General features: G+C 35.8%; 1 protein-coding gene across 1 annotated transcript in view; it reads right to left on the bottom strand.

Moving 5' to 3' along the window:
* Nucleotides 1-18526, bottom strand: part of PPP2R5A (protein phosphatase 2 regulatory subunit B'alpha) — an 85984-nt gene that overhangs the window by 45511 nt on the left and 21947 nt on the right. The window lies entirely within an intron of this gene.

Raw genomic sequence — 18526 nt, 5'->3', positions numbered from 1 at the left:
TCCTATTATTATCCTCAATTTCTAGATAAGGAAACTGAGGTTAAAAGAGATAAGTGACTTGCTCAGGGTCACACAGCTCATAGGTATTGGAGGCAATATTTGAACTCAGGTCATCCTGATGCCAGTACACCATCCACTACATCACATGGCTGATAGTATAGCATGAAGGCTAGACAAATCTGACTATTCTCAGACACTGCCGTGCCAAAGAAAGTACAGCTAGCTTCTCTTCAGGCAATGATCACACCTCTTTCATCAGCATTCAATGATGTTTCAAAGAAACTGATTCCACAGTCCCCTCCCCATTCCATCCCATTCTCCTCACAGTGGAACAAATTGATATTCCTAAAGTGTAATAAATATGGCCACCTCACTCCCCTGCTCAAGTGGCTCTACGTATTTCCCACTACCTGCAGGACAGGGGTTCTCAACTTGGAGTCTGTGAACTTTAAAAAACTTTTTTTTGAATAACTGTGTTTTGAACATAATTGATTTTCTTTGTAATTTTATGCATTTTATTTTATGCATCTAAACAGATTATTCTGAGGAAGAATCTGTAGGCTTCACAAGTCTGCCATAGGGGTCCATGACACAAAATAGTCAAAGACCCCTTGCCCTAGCATAAAATACAAGCTCTATTTTTTTTTTTAGCATTTATAACTACATATTTTGTATATACTCATGTGTGTGTGTTTCCTACTGATCCAACGTAAATTCCTTAACGGCAAGAACTGTTATTTTTGTCTTTGTGACCCCAGTTCCTATTACAGTGTCTGGCACATAGCAGGTGCTTAATAATATTCTAGTATCATCAAGAAGTCAACATTTCTTCATTCAATGTATTTTTGGAAGCTTGCTCCATACATGACACTTTGCTAGGCTGAGCACTTAACAGGTACTTTTATCAAAGGTCCATCATTATATGAAGAAACTTGAACTTGGCCATAAGACAATAAAAAAGAAGTAATGAATATTCTAGGAACTTCAATTTAAAATACAGTTATATCACAGTTTTTTAAAAAAGATATTGAAAAGTCTGGATAGTTAATTTTTTAAAACTGCTTTAAAAATTTTTTCATTATAAATATGAAGTTGTGTTCCCTCTAAAAAATTTTGGTCCAAAGAATATGATGAAAACCAACAAAATATGCCATAACCCATGCCTAACACATCTTTTGAAATAAAAAAACTGTCTGACAAAAGAATTATTTAAAAGAAAATCATAAAATAAAGCCTGAAACAGCTTTCTTATCCCCTATATGGGAACCTTTGATATCCAGCTCAATTCCCACTTCCCCAGTAGATTGTCCACTAACTTGGGTACACATTGATTTTTCCCTTGTCTGAATTTCAACGGTACTACTTGCACTACTCAATTTAGTATTTTTAAGTTATTCCTCTAATTATTTAACCAGGCAGCCTTGTCTCTCCCAAATATAAGATTAAACATCAGGAAAGTGTTACATGATTTCTTGGTATTATCTTTATATTTGTGAACACTTGTTGTGTAAGTGGGAAAAAATATAACACCAGAAACTACACTTAATTCAGACTGAATACAGACTTTCCCTAGTTTACAATTAGTTTAAAAGTGGCTACAACCAGAATTAGGACCACATGAGTTTTAATATGTAAGTGAGCTTTTCTTTATTTTAGCAGCATTAGGACAGAGAAGGGAGAAGGAAGGGTTGGGGAGAGACAGAAGAGCAAGTAGGCTAAAAGAGAAAGACAGACTGTGACAGAGAGACAGACACAGACTATGAATAAATTTTAGCAAATCAGACTGAAAAAGATGCAGTTATGGGCACAGAGTTCAGCTACTAGGCTGTTAGTCAACACTTCAGGTTCAACTGACACAATCACTGCTAAGCTTGAATTTAAATTATCTGGTAGGATCACAAAAAGGGGCATGAGGAAAGAACCATTAAGTTTGGTTAGAGCTACCAAAGCAACATTTACTGAAATTCCACACTCTAGGCCAGTTGGCGACAAACTCAAATAGAAATGAACCACTAAACTCAGGGCTATTAAAACATGCAGAGATTTCTGCCAGTAGCATATTGAATTAGAAAACCACATATTAACATTATCTATGTTCTATTGTATTTTTATTTATTTTATTAAATATTACTCAATTACATTTTAATTTAGTTCTGGTTATACTTGCAGCATACTGTTGAGTGACATCTCTGCTGTCATTTAGCTCTGGACCCCTTTACCCTCTTTAAAATTACTGAAGACCTGACCATTCCAAGCATTTTTATATGGTTCGTATCTATTGATTTTTGCTGTGTTAGAAATTAAAATGGTTTAGCATTATTATGAAAATATTTTTGACCTTTCAGACCCCTCCCCCCAATAAAAAGCTTTGGAGGCCTCCAGAGGTCCCTGAGCCACACTCTGTAAATCAATGTTTTAGATCAGGGCTGTACAACCTATGGCCAGTGAACCACTTACTTTTTATGAGGACATAGAAATGAGATTGTAAATTTTTATTTGTTAGGTCTTTATCATTTATAAAAACTTTTTAATTAAATAACACTGAATATGTCTGGATATTCATTCAATTGGTAAGAAGATAGAATTGAGCATTTTCATGTATCAATAATTCAAGTCAAACATTCATTAAGGCCCAACTATGTGCAAGGCACTGTGTCACAAAGGGATTATCTTCACCTACTTCCAAGCACATATGACCAGAATTCTGAGCTTCTTCTCTTCTTTTATAAAGCAGTATTTGTCACAGCAGCACTGCCATTTCCAGACAAGGAGGGAACTGGAAGTAGCAGTCAGGCTTCTGCACAAGCAGATGATCACAAGAGCCAGCTTTTGAGGTATCCTAAGACCTTACGTGGACACACTGGCTTTAAAACATCCATTCCTCCCTTCTCCAAAAGAAATCCCTTAGCTACATAATGCATCCCATTCTAAATTATTCTAAAAAACAAAACCTGAATGCTGCTAGAAACAAACTCAGATATTTACTAAAGGTCACAGATCAGACCAAAAGCTTATTTGCTTTCCCTGAACTAGTTACAGTACTTCAAAAAAAAAAATCCAACTGCTTTTGCCTCATTAGTTAGTATAACATATTTCTATTCAGATAATTTCCAGTGGGTTTTTGATTTTCCACATTGCTTCAGTGTCTATGGAATACATAGCTAGTGACCTAGGCTGCAACAGTTTGGTGATTACAGACAATTAAAGCTACCCTAAGTGAGGTCAAGTTTCCTGCGCCCTGACTTCGTAACTCTATCTCCAAGGTTAATTCAGTCTTGCTACTGTGTCAGTCTTCTGCACCCTTAAAAGTCTCAGCTAGGAGGCCAATTGTGATACAAGTTCATGTGACATAAACAAGTATTTACTAGAAACTAAAACAAAAGGACCACAAAATTCATTCATATGAGCCATATAATTATAGAAGATTTCTTTGAACAAGCAGACCTTAATTTTCACTAGCAATTTAAAGGCATACAAGGTTATAAATGTAACCATTAATTTCTACTACATGAGTATTACATACCAACATTTATTTTTACTAAGTTTTTAAAGATTTGATTAAGTATTTACTGAGAACATGATTCTAGGCTCCACTTTGGAGTAACAGGGGAAAAGAAATGACACCAAGCAATTTAATCTAGTTAGGGAGAAAAAACTATAAAGGAACCTAGTCTGAATAGTCACAAAGCATGGCAGTTATCAATAAGAACAAAATAGAACTACACAGATTTTATTCTGGGGAAAGATTTTTTTTCTAAAGGAATTTGTATTAATGACTTGAGATACCAGCAAAGAAAGATGTCAGAAGGCCCTGCATGTTAGGCTTAAAATCTTGAAATTTAAGATTCAAGCTATGCCAGCACAAAAAAGGGGACAAATTTAGAGTTCAAATGGTTTCAAAAGAAAACCTATGCCATTTGGGGAAAATATGTAGAACCAAAGCCACTTAAAATTAAAGACAACTATATTTAATGTGCAATTCAATAGCATTATTACGTATGGATAGCTGACATTGACAGAGACCTTTTTAAAGGTCCATAGACCTAGAGCTAGAAGAGACCTTAAGAGATTGTTTAGTCCAAACCTCTTATTTTACAGGTAATGAAACGGAGGACCAGGGAGGTGAAATGATCTACTCAAAATAGTAGACAATAAAAGGCAGAGCCTGGATTTGAAATCAGGTATCCTACAGTCCAAACTCAGCTCTCTTTTCCTTGCTCCATGCTCCTTCCACACATCACACTGGTTGTATCCAACTCACTCACAAGTCAAACTACCTTTGTCATGTCATGGGTCCTCTTCAAGAATGAAGGAAGAACAACAACTAGTTCTATCTAGTCAGTCTTCTCATTTATAGGTCTTTGAACATATGAAAACTGATGACATGTACCACCTAAATTTTTTCTTCTCCAGACCAAAAGTAATCCAGTTGCTTCAAGAGAGTCTAATATGGTCCTGTCTCCTTTCCTTTCACCATTCTCATCTTTCTCTTTTGGATCCTTTCCAGTTTATTTATGTCTTTCCAGAAATGGGGACCCCAAACTGAAAATACACTAGATGAAACCTAATCAGTGCAGAGTAAAGCAGAACTATTATCTCAAGATCTTTTGATCCTTATTCTGAACACTGTGCCTCTCAATTACAGTCTGGTTTTGGTTTGAGGGGTTTTGTTTTATTTTTTGCTTCCATGTCACTGTTGATGCATATTGAACTCTAAAGGAACCCTCTCTCCCCTAGAACTTTTTAACAGGAACTGTTTACTAGCCAAATTTCTTCCATCCTATGTTTCTTAATATATGAAATGAACATTTCAACAGCACCTTGCACCAACCCTATGAGGTAGGTACTATAGATATGATCTCTGTTTATAGATGAGGAAGCAGCATCATGATCATGTAGTTGGTATGAAGGAAGCTAGATTAGAACCCAGTTCTTTAAGACTAAGTCCAGCTCTTCATCCATTCAGTTACTCAAACAAGGTCTGTTCCTGCTCCTGATATTTAGCAAAGAACTTTGTTGAATATGCCGTGAAAAAATAAAATGAAATTTAAAATATTAAAGCCTACAGAAAGCATTTTATTATTTCTAAAACACTCAATGAATTTCTTATCAATCGGAAAATTATGTGGTAGGTAGGAATGAGTGCCATTCCAGCTCAGTCTGCTTTTGTATTAACAGAAACCACAATTAATTACTTCTAACACAGCAGATTATTTCTCCAAATGAAGAGGTACTGAACAAGGCAGATTTGTGAAGCTGGAGGTGACAAGAAAACCAGATTCTACCATTAGAGAAAAAAGAATCATAAAAACTGATACGAAAAAATAAGTGACTGGCCCAAGGTCACTCATGAGTTGATGTCAATGATGCTTCAGGTAGTACATGAAAGATTCCTGAAGTAATCACTCTGCTCTCCTTTAGAATGTAGTTTGTTGAATCAACTAGGAAAAAAAGAACTTATTTTGGGAACCTGAATTCATGCAACCTGACATAGCTCCCCCAGTAAAGATAGTGTTGAACATTTATGATATTCTGCATATGTTGAGGATCCTAATGTTAGTACTTTGGTGTTGCCATTTTGGTAACAATAAACCCCAGAGTAATACAGAAATTAATATCTGCTAAATCCATTTTTGCAAATAGCTGAGAAAACAGAATATATCAAACATGATCACTAGAAGCAGTAAGGTCACAGAAAGTAATAACCATAAAGTTCATAAGATTGGGCTGTTTCCTTATTAAAGTAGACTTTCTGAACCTCAAAGTCAACTGATATTTATTAGATACTAGCACATAGATCTCCAGTGCAATACTTCTTTTCCAGAGGAAAAAAGTTTCTTATTTTCTATTGATATTTCATAGTATACCTTCCTATGCTTGAAACTCCAAGTTTCTTTCATATTTGGCACTATGTATATGAGATTTACTAATGGCTTTCACTTTATATAAAATACTCCCAAGGGAACTTTAAATAAAAAACTGAAATCATTGTCTATCAGCTGATTGCTATGCTATATAGGTGCCTTTTATTATATTCCTGCTCTGGTTACTAGAAAGTTATCATGCTGCTTGTCAAAATTTTCAAGAACTCTCCACTCCCTTACTATATCCAATAATCATTTGATGTATTCTGAATTGCATATGTGCTAAGCATATATTCCCCTTAAACCACTGGAGTTAAGGGGATAAGCATTTATAAAGCAGCCACTTTGAGCACAAGGTGTGTTAGATAACTGGGGAGGAGGCAAAAGAAGATAGATGTTCCCCTTTCCCCAAGGACACTGAAGGAAGTAAAGCATAACTAGGAAATAATTAGATATTGCTAAAAAGCAATATTATTAAGTGCATGACATGATACAAACAGTACTATATATAAATGCAGGGAAAATGCACAGTAATTGTGAAGAGAGTTCAATGGAATTAACTGAGGGATTTTATTAATTAGAATACATATGTATTACTTAGTATAGACATGTTCCTAGATTCTTTTTGTAAATCAAATTATATTTACTAAATGTACATTTATGGATACAATTGAACAACAAATAAAAAACAGCATGATGATTCCTTTTGTAAAACAAATATTTATCTATTCTTATAATTCCAGATTTTTAAAAAGAATACCTGTACTTTTTAAACTACATGATTCATCTATCAACTTTTATTCAAAGCACATTCACTGAGTGCACACTACATGTAAGACAATGCAACCAAGGGGAACATAAGTTTCCAAGAAACAATGTTCACAGGAGTAAAATTGTATTCCCAATACATGAACACACACACACACACACACACACATGTATATACCTTTTGTTAAGAGGGCCACTGATCTGGCTTCCAGCAAAATAACCAAAGCCAAAAATAAACAACAACAACAAAACCACCCCCAAAAGCTTATTGACCTAAGAATTCTGTGGTAACTAACATCAGGGAGCCAGCGATGGAAAGAACATTGACAAGGAGCTAGAAAACTAAGGATCAAATCTGTAGTGATAGATGCCAGGTTTACACTTGGTAGTTCATGAGATGCAGTTCATTCACAACCTCCCTCTGTCTCAGTTTTCTCATTTTTAAAATGATAAAGAGGTTATACTCTGTGCTCATTGAGGGAACAGCTATCAATGAAATCTGGATCTTTTAAAGGCTAACTAAGACATACAGAAAGGATACACACATATGTGTGTGTATTTTAAACACAGTAATTTTAAACACAAATAGCATTGAGCTATTCAGATGTGGTTAATCTAATTTCTCTAAATTAATCTGATATTTAAAACATCCAAACTTCTAAATCATTTAAGACCACTCTATTCAGGTTTGTTATTAAAAGTCTTGGACTTTAAAACATGACAAAAATAAAATGGCATTGTGAAAATTATCTTGAGATTTTAAAAAAAATATTCCGGGAGGGGGGGGGGCAGTCAAAATAATCTAAAACTGTTTAAAGCAAACAAAAATACCTGATGAAATTCTCTAACCTATAAAATATTTGAGATCATAATGTGAGAAGATCATTGGGAAGGATAAAAAGTAGCATAAATCCAGTCCTTTATCCTCAGAGAGTTTGTACTCTAGGTAGGGAAGAGAAATGAACACCCATGAAAATATTATTAATAATACTATATCCTCATTATGTAAGGAAGGACTTGGTAAATCCAAGTGCTTTCTTCTATAATCTTGTGTTAGTGCAAGTATCATCCCATTTGACACATGCAGACAATGAGAGGTTAGGTGATTTGCCCATCATCATAAGGGTAAACGAGGACAAAAAATTTTACATGGTTAAATGTCAAATTAACAGTACAGACAGCACTTGACATCAAAGTTTTGAGGAGAGAGAGATCACTGTGGATACAAGAGTAACAAGAAAGCCTTCCCCAAATAGTTGCTAAATACTAGATGTTGGGAGATTAATATGACTTAATTAGCAACGACAGGAAGAAACAGGAAAGAGAGCAAAAGTGGGAAAGTGAAAGGTGTATTGGATGAAGTTTATATAAAGGGGGTTTATGTACAAGGGTACTGAGAGAAGATTTAACAAGTAAGATGGGGTTAGATGATAGAGGGCCTTGAATGTCAGATTAAAGAATTTGGATTTTATCTGTAGCCAGCTGCAATCTATTTATATTCTAACATTTTTGAGCAAAGAAGTGACATGACTGAAGCCACATTTTCAGGGAGATTAATCTGGCTAAAAGAAGAACCTCAAAAATCTGACTTGCCACAAAGAGAATGAAGAAGAAGTTCCTCTCTTTCTCATATATACACACAAAACATCCCAGTCCCTCTTCATTCCTATGCATCCTGTATATAGCTTGTTTGCTATACACATTTGTTTGCTTCTTGTCTCCTTTATTAGATTGGGAGGTACTTGAGGGCAGGGACTGTCTTTTATTTTTTTGTATCTCCAGAGCTTAGTAATGTCACATAGAGGCACTTAAAAAATGGTGTGTGTGCTTGTGGTGTGTGTGTGTGTGTGTGTGTGTGTGTATTTGTGGTGTTTTGATGCAATCATAATCTTTTCCATTATTTTGGAATCTTTAATACTCTCAAGAGCATTAACAAAAGAAAATTACAAAACAATGGAAAATATTATAGACTATACCAAAATATCACCAAAATAAAATGACAGAATAAATTATCATCCACTGACCAACAAGGCTCTCTCAACCACAGATAAATTTCACAAAAAGTGTTCTATGCCCAGGTATGTTGACTTAAGAAACGAAACTCTCTTGACAGCTATAGAAGTTCTATTTCAATGCTTCATTGTATCATGGAGCTAAGAGTTGAAAGAGGCAAAAAACTGACCACAGCAATTGACGAAATAAGACCAAAGTAGTCCCTCAATACCAGCAGTCTCCCTTTCACTTTGACAATGACTAGAACAAAGAATGAGACACAATCACAGAGACCTTAAATAACAAAACACAATTTCACTATTGGCATTCTTAGATTGTGATTTTTTTTTCATCCAGCAATGAAGAGGCCAGAGGTTCTCAGAAGACCATAAATACTTTCTTGGTAGAAGAGTGACACAGTCAGACCTGTGCTTAGGAATATCACTTTGGGAACAATATGTAGGATTGGAGCGGGGAGAGATTTGAGAAAGAGATATAAATATGAAGGCTAGCCATAGTCCTTCCAAGTAATTATGAGGATCTGAGGATTACAGACTGTTTCATCTGTATTTGTATCCCCAGGGCATGGTACACTGCCTCGGCACAAAGTAAACACTTAATAAATGCTTGTTGACTGATCAGGGTACTGGCCACATGACTGGACATTGGAGGAAAAATCAATCAGCCAGACTTATTAACTTGCTTGGATGTGTGGGATAAGGAAGAGTGAAGAAACAAGGAAGTCTTAAATTATGAACATGGATGAATGGAAGAATCAAGGCATCCTCAACAGAAATGGGAAAGTTAAGAAGTGAGGTAGTTTTGGGGGTAAAGATGTTTTAAAGAGTTGTTTAGACCATGCTGAGTTTGAGATAGAAAATTAGACATATAAACCTATATCCACAAGGTAGTTAGTGATGCAGGACTAGCGCTCAGGAGACATTAGGAGGCTAAATATAAGAAGACTCTATGTACAAACCAATCCAACATGTTTAAATAAGCTATTGACACCAAAAATCAGGAAATAGACAATGAACAAGTTATTCTTCAATCACCATTTCTTGGAGAAATTTAGAAACATAGAACAGTTGCAGCGAGGTGGCCAAAAAAGCCCCAAACTGCCTCAGCCAATAGTTATTTGCTCTCCTCTCTTTCTTTGTTAAAGGGAAAACCATGGCAGTCAAGAGCAACATTGGCTTAGCATACAAGCTCATTTGCAAAACATGACAGAAGGTCACAAAAGACTACCAGAAATATTGCTTCACAAAACAGCACCAAACTGTTGAGGGAAGAATGAGCTAATTGCATGTCACATGACCCTGACTAAATCCATTCATTCTCAGAACACAAGATCTCATGGCATTTTTACAGTGATCTAGTATCATTAGTGATGGTAGTAGAATCACATATGGAGTCTCAACTGCCTCAGTACTCTGAACAATGTGAGAAAATGGTGATGACATTTAAATATGAAGTTGGAAAAAGTAGCTAGATCTAACAAGATACAGACAGGGGAAAAAAAAATCTCTGCAGAAGGTGACACAATTTTAAAGGTACTCGAGGAGTGATTTTCAAGTTCTCACAAAAAGGATAAGGTTCCAAAAGAATTAGAAAGACCAGATGGTATTCTAACTCAAAAAGCAAACCAAGAAGATGTCAGCAACTACTAACCTACATGAATACTTTTCCATTTTTGTAGAAGCTTTGTCAGAATAGTCTATGTATACATCAAGGCTATCCATGCTTCAAGGGCAATATGCTACATGAGAACAAAGAAAAAGACAGGTTTTTATTTCTTTCCTTTTTTAAAAAAACTTATATTGATGCTTTTGTTTTTATATCATCTTCATTTCTAAATTATATCCTTCTCTTAATCAGTGAGCCAACCCTTGTCATAAAGAATAAAAAGAGATGGAAAAGGCAGTTCAGTGAAAGGAACCAATATGTCAACTAAGTCTGACAGTATACACAAAGTTCCACATCACAGGCCTTTACTTCTTCTGTAAAGAAAGGAAGGACGTATTTTCCTCATTGCTTCAAGGTCAAGTTTGAACAAAATTTTTCTATAATAGCCATCTTTATAATCACACCATTGATGGATATAGGCTTCTCATACTCAATATGTCCAAACCAGAATTCATTTTTCCTAAACCTGCCTCTCTTCTGAACTTCCCTACTACAGGTGAAGGCCCCACTATCCTCCCAATCACCAAGGTTCACAACCTTGGCACCAGTTTTGTCTTTTTACTCTCAATCACCCCACCTCTCCAAAGAGTTGTCAGATCTTGTTAGTTCTATCTCTATAACATCTCATATATATTTTCCTCCCCACTCACATAGCTACCACCCTAGTTCATGGAGGTATTCATCATCTCTTGCCTTGGCTACTGCTATAACCTCCTAATTGGTCTCCCTGTCTCAAGCGTGTCTCTTACTCCAATCCATTTTTTACACCAAATGATTTTCTTAAAGTGCTGGTTTGACCATGTTCACCCCCAGCCCCACTCAATATAGTCTAGTATTAAATATAAACTTCAGCATTTAAAGCTCTTCATAACCTGGTACCTTTCTTACCTTTCCAGTCTTTTTATACATTACTCCTTTCTATGTACCATGTTCCATGTACCATGTACCATGTTCAGCCATTCTGACCTACTTCCTGTTTCTCAAACACCATACCTTCATCTACTCTCCTCCTTTTCACTAACTCCATGCCTAGAATGTCATCCCTCCTAACTTCCGCCTCTTAAAGAGTTTCTGGCTTGCTTCAAGACTCAGCTCAAAAGCGAGAGACCTGTACCAGTCTCCCCAGCAGCTAGTACCTTCTCTTCTAAGATTATTTTCCATCTACTCTATATGCAACCAGTATGTACCTGTTTATATACAGATTATCTCCTATTAAAACGTAAGCTCCTTGTGGGCAGGGATTATTTTTGCTTTTTATTTTATTTATTCCCCACACTTCACACAATGTCTGATATATAATACATGGTAATTTCTTAATAAATGCTTGCTAATTGAGTTATAAAAAATAAGATTTCTGCATTTATTGTTTGTTGATTTCAAAAAATTCATTTAATACAGAACAAAGCATATACTCATTTGCCTCACTCAATGTGTCTCTGACATCTTATCATCATGATAAATTTTATAACGTCCATGGATATCACTGATTGTTAAACAAAATTTAGTATAAAAATTAAATAAGGCATAAATAGAAACAGGTAAGCTCATCTAAGGTGTACACCAGACCAGTGTTATGAAAGCTTTTTTGTATAGAGTCCAAATAAAAGGATTCTCCATAGTTGGCAATACTCTCCAAACACTTTTACTCAAAGATAACATGCATAGAATGCTACAAACCTAGGATCGAAATACTTGACGGGCATTTGAATAACTGGCATAACCATACACATAAGGAAAACAAAGTGAACGGAAAATGACCATTGCCATTTTGTTACACATGTAACATTATATGCAGAAACTCTGTAAAATTTAACATTCCAAAGAAATGGCATAAAAAATCCTCAAGGGCCTGGTATAAATCAGAGAATGTGTTAGGTCAGTCATGGAGCAAGAATATGGGACAACAGATGGAGAAAGAATCTCAATACTGCACTGGTAGCTCCTAAACATTAAAAGAAACAAAAGAAGGCCTCTAGCACATTGGGTGGCTCCTTTATGGCAGATTTATGGAAAGATATGGACAAAAGTCACATAAGAAGGAACAGAAAAGTTGTGATCTTCACCATGTTGAGGATATTTACATCAATATCACTGATTCACTCAAGTATTATCCTTGGAAAAAAAAAAGCCAAAATCAGTTCTAATTATATTTTTCTGCTAATCTACACACTTTCACTAAAGTCTTTTTGTGATGCATCAAGGGACGAAAGTTATCTCTGGGTTCCTGAAAATTATGCCAATGTAATGCAAACTGTAAAAAGTTCTACCAATTTAGATATGTGCTCAGCAATTTAGTGTCTGTATCTAACGACTAACAAAGCTAAATTCACAGCAGCTCATAATCAAGCTGGCTATGAGATGATGGATTTTTCTGGCCATCTAAATTCATGAAAAAAAAAATCTGAGACACAGACGAGTTACAATCTGCATCAATGGAGGGAGAATCCACATTGATAAAATTATACCTCCTTGAAATAATAATGAAGTAATCTATCATCTACCATCATCTCCTTTTGTTGTCGCTATTAGTTAAGCTGGACTAAGATATTTAGTAACAACAGTGTAATTGAAGCAAAAGATTCAGCAGTATAGAGCAAGGGAATGAGAAACTGTATCAGGCCCCTTTCCACTTAACTTCAACCCTAACAAAAGGTCAGTGAATGCATTCAATTTGCCAAACTGCCTTTGATTTCCACTTAAGTCTCTTGGAGATCTTCTCTGACTCTCCTTTGTAGTCTCAAACTGCTAGGTAGAAAAATAGTTGCATAGGCTAAGGGAATATGTACGCCTTCAACAAAGATAGCCTTCATTCAATAATGGGCTAGATGCCAGAAGAGATGTAAAATTAAATAAGATGGCAAGTGCTTCTGCAGGTGTTACAGCCACAGTTACTCGAGTCCCAGAAAAGAAATTTCTCACCGAAGTCCTTAGTACTGGCAAATGGTCCAACATCAGAAAATGTTCTCATTTTATCAGTGGAAATGACATTCAAGATGATGTATTACCTTTTGCTCTGCTGAACCCTAAAAACCATGGAATCTTTCCATTTGACTGGCAGCTGAAACCTTTGATATGTGTTTCCCTCTATTAGAAGCTACTTGCAAGCAAGGACTGTCTTATTTTTCTGTTTGTAGCACTTAGCACAGTAGCTTGCACATACCAAGTGCTTAGTAAATGCTTCTTCGTTCATTTATCCCCATCCTCAGGGAACTTAGAATCCAATAGGGAAAGACAAGGCATAGTTATACAGATAAATATGATACAAAGTTAAGTCTATTTCCTCACACTGTGTTTTACTGAGTAGGGGAGAATAGTAAAGGCTTTGTGGAGGAATATCTGAACTAGATCTTGAGAGACAGTAATAGTACGTCAAAAGTCAGAAGTGGAGTGAGGGAAAGGAAGGCATTCAAAAGAAAGGAAATAATGGAAGCAAAGGGAGAAGCATAAAAATGCAGAGCATGTTTAGTAGATAGCAAATAGTCCAGCCTGTTTGGAGTATAGACTATGTGAGGGGGGAGAAGTGTGAGGTACAGTTGGAGAGCCTTAAAAATGGAACAAAATCATCAAAATCTAAACTGGAAGGAACCTCAGAAAATATCTTGCCCAGTTCCCTACTTGAAATAGGGATTGCTTCCTCTACAACTGAAGTGGTTATCTATAGATATCCAATGACAGGGAACCCATTGCCTACCCCAAAAGAAGGCAATGCATATCCCTTTTCTGTGCAGCTCCATTAGGAACCTTTGCCTCACTAGGGAAAAAAAAAAAACAAACCTTGCTTCCCTAGAACTTGCTCCCACTGGTTCCAAGTTCTTGGACCACTTGTAGAATAACTCTAATCTCTCTTCTTTAAAAGAGCTGTGGTCAAAGTGTCAACTCTAAATATTTGAAAACAGCAAATAAATCCTGCTGAAGTCTCCCCTACCTCAGGATCAACGAGCCCATTGTTCTCAATAAAACTTAGTACACCATGCATCATTTTTGTCACCCTCCTTTAGCTGTTCACAGCTTATGAATGCTGTTCCTAAAATATGGCACTTAGAACTGGACACAAGATATGATCTGATCAGGTAAGAATACAGTGGGACCATCACCTATTATTGTGGACTCTATATTTCTATGAACACAGCCTAAAAGCACCTTAATTTCTTGATGTGTCACATCAACTGAGATTGCAGTCCATTAACCCTCACTGGACTTTTTCACATGAACTGCTGTCTAGTCATGTCTTCTGCATTCTGTATGTGTGAAGATGATTTAAAAAAAAAAATCCAAGTACAGCAATGGATGTTTATTTATTAAATATCCCCTCCTTAGATTCAGTCTATTGTTTTTGTCTTCAAGACCTTCTGAACTCCTAATTCTGTCATCTGATATATTAATTATTCTTTCAAACTTCCCATCATCTAACAATTAATAAGCATGTAGTTATACTTTTATTCGAATCACTGATTAAAAAATATTTAATAGATTAGGGTCCAAAAGAGTGACCTGTAGCAACCCATTAGAGAACTTAATCCAGATAATGCTTGAAGAATGACAATACCATCGACAGAGACAGGGATAAGGAGAAAGAACAAAAGTTTGGGGGGGAAAGAAAGTGAAACAAATTCATATTTTTTTTTATCTCTTTGCCTAATTTTTTAATGATTCTACTAGCTTCTAGTGCTGGCGTAAAATGTCTACAAATCACAAAATCTCAAGATTTGGAGAGATCTCAAAGTCCATGAACAAGATTTACTCTAACATATACTTGGCAAGTAATTATTTAGCCTTTGCTTTAAGACCTCTGATGAAGTCTTTCTTGAGAGATAATCTATTCCACTTTGGGACATCTCAGATAATGAGGATTGCTATAAGGAAAAACTTTCCAAGTCTACTTCTCTGAGACTGCCACACATTTTCTCTCATCTACAGCAAGTGATTTTAGGTGTTTGGTAAACAGGTATTCATTAGAACTTAGTATCCTCCTAGGACATTCTAAAACAGATTTTCTCAAAGCAGGACTAGAGCCACCCAAAACAAGTCTAATCTTTCTCCTGTATGACAGCCCTTCACATACTTGAAGAGAGCTATTGAGTACCTGTCATTTTCTCCTTTTCCTTCAACCAGTCCCTCATGTCACATGACCTCAAGGTCATTTGTCATTCTGGTTGCTCTCCCTTGGATATTCACCAGCTTATCAGTGCTCTTCCTAAAATGTGGCAATAAAGCCTCTTCATAGAGTCTAAGATGACAATAATATAAATTTAAATGATAAAATTAAACTGAACAGTATATAATAATGATTGAGCCTTGACCCTTAAGAGATGAGTTAATGCACCTCCTTCCTTTCATTGAGAACGTAGGGAACTATGGGTATGGAATGTTTCATACACTAACATGTGACAGGATTTTATTTTACGTTGGTTACAAGAGAAGTCTCACTGGAGGGAAGACTATAATCAGAAATGGCTGGGTTTTTTTTTTCCCTCCTAACAATTGATAAAGCTTTCTTGTAAAAAATGTAGCCTATGACAGCATTAGCTTATGGGGCTTCTATATCATACTACTGATTTATAATTAATTTATAATCCACTAACTGCTATCTAGTCAAGACTCTCCTGTCTCATACTTATGTAGTTGATGTACTCCCAAAAGTCTTACTTTTTAATTCATTTTATCATTTTAGTTTATATTATTGTGACCTTAGACTATACTAAGAGAGATGTATTGTTGAGGTCTAAGAATGGAATTCTACTGTATCCTGCTCTGGTCATCCTATATCTGGACTATTGTATTTAGTTGTTGGCACATTTTAGGCAATTCAGTCCAATGTTCTAGCCTGTCAAGATTCTTTTGAATCTCAACCTTTGTATCCAAAGTGTTAGTTATCCCCTCCTAGCTTCATGGCTTCTGCAATTCTTCTCTCTAGAAAGAGATAGTGATTTTAGCTATCTGGTGAGAAGGTATTCATTACACCACAATATTATCCCAGGAAATTCTAAAACAAAGATTATTTCTTCAAAAATAAATCCTACCAAATTCTAGCATTCTGACATCTTTATATGTTAACATTGCTAAACGACTAAAATTATTCATTTATTTATGAGGGGTCTCTAATCCCTTGATTATAAACCAATCATGTTAATAAAGAAACAACCATTTATAATTTTCCTCCTTCAAAACCATTTCTAGTAAGGAGGTGAGAAAGCTAAAAAGTCAATAATATCACTTCTTCCCCATAGTTCCCAGGAAGCCAAAGACTTCCCTCTTAGTGTTCTTTGCCCCACCCTCAACCATTGCCAGTTTAAGACTGAAGAATTCTTAGATCTTCCTCAAGATATTTAAATTTGGAGGAGGGGAGAAATTGACTAGATCACCCCCACCACAAGTTTGTAGAGGCCTGACTTAAGATGAAATAGTGAGTGTTTTTAACCAAAATGGCATTTGGGAAGCCTAACACATACTTTTAGATCTGATTCCCCTTCTTCCCTGGGCAGCTACGTGATATGGGTTACAGAGGGCTGTTTTTTCTTTTAATAGAAATTATGAAAATCAGGATTTACTTCAAATAAGTCATTCAAGGTTTTCTTTTTTGTTAAGATATTATGAGAACTGTTATTTATGGCTCTGGATGTATTTAACCATAGGAAGAAGGGGAGGTTTTAACATGTCTGAGTAGAGCTATTCAAAATTTTGTGTGAAAATGAAACCTCTTATAGGCCTTTTTTGGAACATATTTTCATATTCAGACTCTCAAAAACACCAATTGTGCATATAGGTGAAAAAGTTTCTGAGCATTCTATTTTAAATACATTCTAAGATATTGTAGGGGTAGGGTAGTGACAGGGAGATAGCAAATACAATCTCTCAAATTAAATTTCTTAGGACACACTATGCTATCATAAAGTTTCTAGTCTGACTGCAACCAATTCTCAATTATTCATACTAACAGGGGCCAAGGGCATGCCCTAAAACCATCTGTTGGGTACAGACTGTATGCAGTAAAGGGCTAGAAATCCTAGTTCTAGAGAAGCCCCATGCAATTACAATTTGTCCTTCCAAGTCTTTTTTTTACAGGGGCAAATTTGCCTCAGCAAAATTCCTGGGAAACTCCCCTCCATCCTTAACTTCTCCTCAAGGAAGTCTCTGAGAAACCCAGAGATTTAATATGGATGGCTGTTTCATTTTCAAAAGTAACCACATTTCAAATCATCTACTGAATTGGGGGGGAGGGGGGCGGTGAGGAGAGGAAAGAGGGAACAGGGAAAAATACAAGAAGAGAAAGCTAAAAGGACAAGGGATATCACCAAACGATACATGAAGTAGTAAGTTAATAGGTTGATGAGAACAAAAATCTGCAGTCAATTTTGCTTTTTACAGTCCCACAGATGATTTGCTTTTAAAAAAAAATCTATTCCTTCATTTATTTGGAAAGAACTTAAGTACAATGATAAGACTAGTGTTTGAATCTAGCTTCAGACAATGACTAACCAGCTGCTCTAACAGGCAGGTAACTTAACTTCTCTGAAAGTCCTTTTCCTATCCCTCAAGGTGGTTGTGAGGATCAATTGAGATAGAACTGAGAGTGAGTGCTCTGTAAATGTCTGGGGGCATCCATACCATTATTTTCCTGTCCTTTTGTAATGCAAATTTTTAAAAAACCAGGAAAACCTTCATAACAGTATGGCTTATTATTTTAAATGTCTGATCTTAACATAACTCATCTTATACATTTTACTTAAAGAAGGCTAAACTGATGGGCAGGAAACTTAAGTTCTAGTATCAACTGCCACTGAATAGCCATCTCCTCATCTACAAAAGAAGGAAACTAGATAGAACCCTTCTAGTATTCAATTGGATTAATGTTGTTTTCATTTTTTCTACTTCTTGGTTTGAAAACTCAACTACTGCCAAATTTAGGAGAAAATGTAAAAAAAACCTGCTTTTAAAAATGAACTTTTAATAATCTACATATAATAAAGGGATCTAGAGAAGTGGCCTAGCACAGAATAGAAAGCTTGGTTGTAAAGCCAAGAAGACCTGGGTTCAAATCCTCCCTCTCACATATGCTGGCTGTGTGACTCTAAAACAACTCTTGGTGCTCTAAGCAGTTCTATAAGATTATAAATTGAAGAGAAAGTGCTGACTTGCCTTGCTAGAAGGAGTTTTCTAATGAAGAATTCACTGAACCAATGAAATTACACTATCCCCAATTAAGAAAAGTAGTGTCA

The sequence above is a fragment of the Trichosurus vulpecula genome, chromosome 4 (assembly GCF_011100635.1).
Source record: "Trichosurus vulpecula isolate mTriVul1 chromosome 4, mTriVul1.pri, whole genome shotgun sequence".
NCBI classification, from domain to species: domain Eukaryota; kingdom Metazoa; phylum Chordata; class Mammalia; order Diprotodontia; family Phalangeridae; genus Trichosurus; species Trichosurus vulpecula.
Note: the sequence above shows the minus strand (reverse complement) of the source record. Positions and strands in the feature narration are given on the sequence as shown.